General features: G+C 41.4%; 1 pseudogene across 1 annotated transcript; it reads left to right on the top strand.

Annotated features, from left to right (window-relative positions):
* Window positions 1-238: 238 nt before the first annotated feature.
* LOC309862417 (heat shock cognate 71 kDa protein pseudogene) lies at window positions 239-2450 on the top strand (annotated as a pseudogene). The gene has a single exon. The product of its transcript is annotated as a heat shock cognate 71 kDa protein pseudogene (transcript).
* The last annotated feature ends 2475 nt before the right edge of the window (window positions 2451-4925 follow it).

Raw genomic sequence — 4925 nt, 5'->3', positions numbered from 1 at the left:
AATTGTAATCTGTCAATATTTAGGCTCTCACCATTGCTAAATTTGGGCATGGCCCTCCATTTGCTTACCCAGAGCTTTTTTTTCCCCATTATGTTTACAGGTAGATAGTTAAATGAAGAGACAATAAATATTTGGGAAGGAGTAAAAAATTAAATACAGAAACATTTTTGAACTAATTTTTATTTGGAAAACAAAAAGATTCTTTTAGAGTGAAATATTGTGATGGTTAAAGAATATTCCATTTGGGGTTCTCATTGAACGCGGGGCCAGATCTTTGGATTGCTGTCTTCTTCTCAACCCGAGCCAGGCCTACACGCAAGCAACCATGTCTAAGGGACCTGCAGTTGGCATTGATCTTGGCACCACCTACTCCTGCGTGGGTGTCTTCCAGCACGGGAAAGTGGAAATAATTGCCAATGATCAGGGAAACCGGACCACCCCAAGTTATGTCGCCTTCACGGACACCGAACGATTGATCGGTGATGCTGCCAAGAATCAAGTTGCGATGAACCCCACCAACACAGTTTTTGATGCCAAACGCCTGATTGGACGGAGATTTGATGATGCTGTTGTCCAGTCTGATATGAAGCATTGGCCTTTCATGGTGGTGAATGATGCTGGCAGGCCCAAGGTCCAAGTAGAATACAAGGGAGAGACAAAAAGCTTTTATCCAGAGGAGGTGTCTTCTATGGTTTTGACAAAAATGAAGGAAATTGCAGAGGCTTATCTTGGGAAGACTGTTACCAATGCAGTTGTCACAGTACCTGCGTACTTCAATGATTCTCAGCGTCAGGCTACCAAAGATGCTGGAACTATTGCTGGTCTCAATGTACTTAGAATCATCAATGAACCAACTGCTGCTGCTATTGCTTATGGCTTAGACAAAAAAGTTGGAGCTGAAAGGAATGTGCTGATCTTTGACTTAGGAGGTGGCACTTTTGATGTGTCAATCCTTACTATTGAAGATGGGATCTTTGAGGTTAAGTCCACAGCTGGAGACACCCACTTAGGTGGAGAAGACTTTGACAACCGAATGGTCAACCATTTTATTGCAGAGTTCAAGCGCAAACATAAGAAAGATATCAGTGAAAACAAGAGGGCAGTTCGTCGTCTCCGTACTGCTTGTGAACGTGCTAAGTGTACACTTTCTTCCAGCACGCAGGCCAGTATTGAGATTGATTCTCTGTATGAAGGAATCGACTTCTATACCTCTATCACTCGTGCCCGGTTTGAAGAATTAAATGCTGACCTGTTCCGTGGCACCCTGGACCCTGTAGAGAAAGCTCTTCGGGATGCCAAGTTAGACAAGTCTCAGATCCATGATATTGTTCTGGTGGGTGGTTCTACCCGTATCCCCAAGATTCAGAAACTTCTCCAAGATTTCTTCAATGGAAAAGAACTGAATAAGAGCATCAACCCTGATGAAGCTGTTGCTTATGGTGCAGCTGTCCAGGCAGCCATTCTTTCTGGAGACAAATCTGAAAATGTTCAAGATTTGCTGCTGTTGGATGTCACTCCACTTTCTCTTGGTATTGAAACTGCTGGAGGAGTCATGACTGTTCTTATCAAGCGTAATACTACCATTCCTACCAAACAGACACAGACCTTCACTACCTACTCCGACAACCAGCCTGGTGTGCTTATTCAGGTGTATGAAGGTGAGCGTGCCATGACCAAGGACAACAATCTACTTGGAAAGTTTGAACTCACAGGCATACCTCCTGCTCCTCGTGGTGTCCCTCAGATTGAGGTCACTTTCGATATTGATGCTAATGGTATCCTCAATGTCTCTGCTGTGGATAAGAGCACAGGAAAAGAGAACAAGATTACCATCACTAATGATAAAGGCCGCTTGAGCAAGGAAGATATCGAGCGCATGGTCCAGGAAGCTGAGAAGTACAAAGCTGAAGATGAGAAACAGCGGGACAAGGTGTCTTCCAAGAATTCACTGGAGTCTTATGCATTCAACATGAAAGCAACTGTTGAAGATGAAAAACTTCAGGGCAAGATAAATGATGAAGACAAACAGAAGATTCTTGACAAGTGCAATGAAATCATCAACTGGCTTGATAAGAACCAGACTGCAGAGAAGGAAGAATTTGAACACCAGCAGAAAGAGTTGGAGAAAGTCTGCAACCCCAACATCACCAAGCTGTACCAGAGTGCAGGGGGCATGCCAGGAGGAATGCCTGGAGGCTTCCCTGGTGGTGGAGCTCCTCCCTCTGGTGGTGCCTCCTCTGGGCCCACCATTGAAGAGGTTGACTAAACCAATCTGAGAATAAATAGGTTGAGCATTGTTCCACATACAATATTCAAAGGACCCAAATTTGTAGCAAATTCCATGGCAGTTATAATGTTGAGCTGCTATAGCAAAAAAACTGGGCATTCTTGATACTTGAATATGGAATATGTGCACAGGGAAAGGAAATAAACATTGCACTTTATAAGCACTGTATTGTTAAGTGGAAAATGCAATGTCTTAAATAAAACTGTATTTAAAATTGGCACCATAAAAAAAAAAAAGAATATTCCATTTGGGGATTAAACAAAACCTTGATATTCATTGAGCATTTCCAGTGGTATTAGTCAGGGTTCTCCTTAGAGAGAGAATCAATACGATGTGTATGTACAGAGACAGAGGTGTTTTTTTTTTTTTTAAGTTTTTATTTGAATTCTAGTTAGTTAGCCTACAGTGTTATATTAGTTTCAGGTGTACAATATACAATATAGTGATTTATCACTTACATACAACACTAGGTGCTCATCACAAGTGCATTCCTTAATCCCCATTACCTATTTCATCTCACCTCCCCTTTGGTAACCATCAGTTCATTCTCTACAGTTAAGGTCTGTGTTTTGGTTTGCCAAAAGACATTTATTTTAAGGGATTGGTTCACGTGATTGCCCAGGTTTGGTAAGTCCAAAATCCGCAGGGCTGGAGACCCAGTAAAGAGTTGCAGTTTGATTCCAAAGAAAGTCTGCTGGCAGAATTCCTTCCTGCTCAAGAGGGGCCAGTCTTTGTTCCTTTAAAGCCTTCAAGTGATTGGGTGAGGTTCACCCGCTTTATGGAAGGTAATCTGCTTTACTCAGGGTCTGTTGATATAAATATTAACCTCATCCACAGAACATCTTCAGAGAAACATTTGGCTAAATATTTAGGCACTGTGTCCCAGCTAAGGTGACACATAAAATCAGCCATCACAGACACTGTGCTAGGAGCTGGTATTTTACATAGTTTGAGGAACCAACACAATATGATAGACTCTTTTGGCCTTCACTCATCATCATGTGTCCAGGTATATTTCTTATTTGGTGAATGCCTGGGCTATGTCAGACATGGTTCTTGCCTGTGAAGATTAGTCTAATGGAGAGTTATTACATTCTTGAGAACTACTGTGAATTGTTTTATACTTATAGAGGTTGACCCTTTGGGTAGCATCAAGTGGCTCATTAATAACAGAGAAAATATTGCTTCAAAAACAAACCTTTATATGCAACTGCATAGTTTCCCAAGCACTTTATTATCTAACGTAGGTGTCACAAGGATCTTTGACATAGCAGGGATGATCCTTCATTCTCAACTGACAAAAGGAAGCATGAGGCAATATCCTCCCAAGGAAGCAGTGACATCCCAATCCTTCACTTCTTGACTAAAGTTCTTGAATTCTTGAAGCGAGCATCATTTCCCTAGAGCCATGCCAATGATGAATCTAAGGCTTGGATTTATTTCTGTAAACCTTAGAGTGTGGGTTCTTTCAGCTTCTGTAATTTTCACTCTCTGTGTGTGTGTGTGTGTGTGTGTGTGTGTGTAACTATCATGGGTATGTTTAGGGACTTACTTGGAACTCATACCTTCTCCACACCATTCACTGTGGGCTTCCCTAATAGCTGCCCTAATAGCAACTTCCATGGATTACTTCCTAATAGATAGTTTCCAAATGTATATTTACTGGAAACAAAGATTTTCATCTTGCTTCTCAGAGCCATAATAATATTTCAAAGTATGAAAAGAAAGGAATGAACAACTAGGTGATTAAGAAACTTAAAGTGAATGGTAGGAAAACTCAGGTGGTTGATGAAACAAAATCAGAACAGAATTTTTACTTATACTTTTGGTTTTTTCCAATGATCACTTCTAGCCCTGCTAGTGCCCACACACCTGGCACATTCTCAGCAAGGAGGATGCGCCTAACCAGCTCTCTTCTCCGGAAGTGGCACATCTTTATGCAGATAAAGGGCAATGTGGCGGAAGAAGCAGACATTCCGCAGTTAGGTAGACTGCCATTTATTGCATGTATGATTACTGGAAAGTTGCTCAACCGCTCAGAGCCTTGGTTTCTTTATCCATAAAATAGGATGATAATCATGTGTTCCCAGCATTCTTATCAAAGAAAGTGACAACTTTCTGTGTGCCTGCAGCAAGTAGTGTTCAGTGGTCTCAGCCCCTTTTCACTTAACAAGAAAAATAAGGCAAATTATAACAAACTTTTAAAGAACCTAAAAAATAAAAGAAGACTCTAAAGAAAGAAGGGAAGAATTCAGCACCAGGGATTTATTTGTGGGAGGGGCCTGTTGACAGTCCTTCCCCAGGGCAGGCTTCACTGGCTGACCTACTTCCAGGACTGACTCTAGCCCATTATCTATGCTAAATGACTGCACCCATAACACAAGGCGAAGATAAGGCTTCCCCAATTACTACTGCCTTTGCAGACTACTTTGGTTTAATCTAGCATTTATCTTAATGGAAATACTAAGCACCAGGAACTCTTAACAACTCTGAACAAAACAGCTGCTTTTTAAGGGACTTCCCAGTTTTCTTAGGAAGTTGTAAATTTGAAGACTGAGTTTTGAAATTTCAGATATGCTCTTTACCTTCCCTAGAGTTTTAAGTCACCCTTTTGGTCATAGCTACTCTGCAAAGGGTT

The sequence above is a fragment of the Mustela nivalis genome (assembly GCF_964662115.1).
Source record: "Mustela nivalis genome assembly, chromosome: 1".
NCBI classification, from domain to species: domain Eukaryota; kingdom Metazoa; phylum Chordata; class Mammalia; order Carnivora; family Mustelidae; genus Mustela; species Mustela nivalis.
Note: the sequence above shows the minus strand (reverse complement) of the source record. Positions and strands in the feature narration are given on the sequence as shown.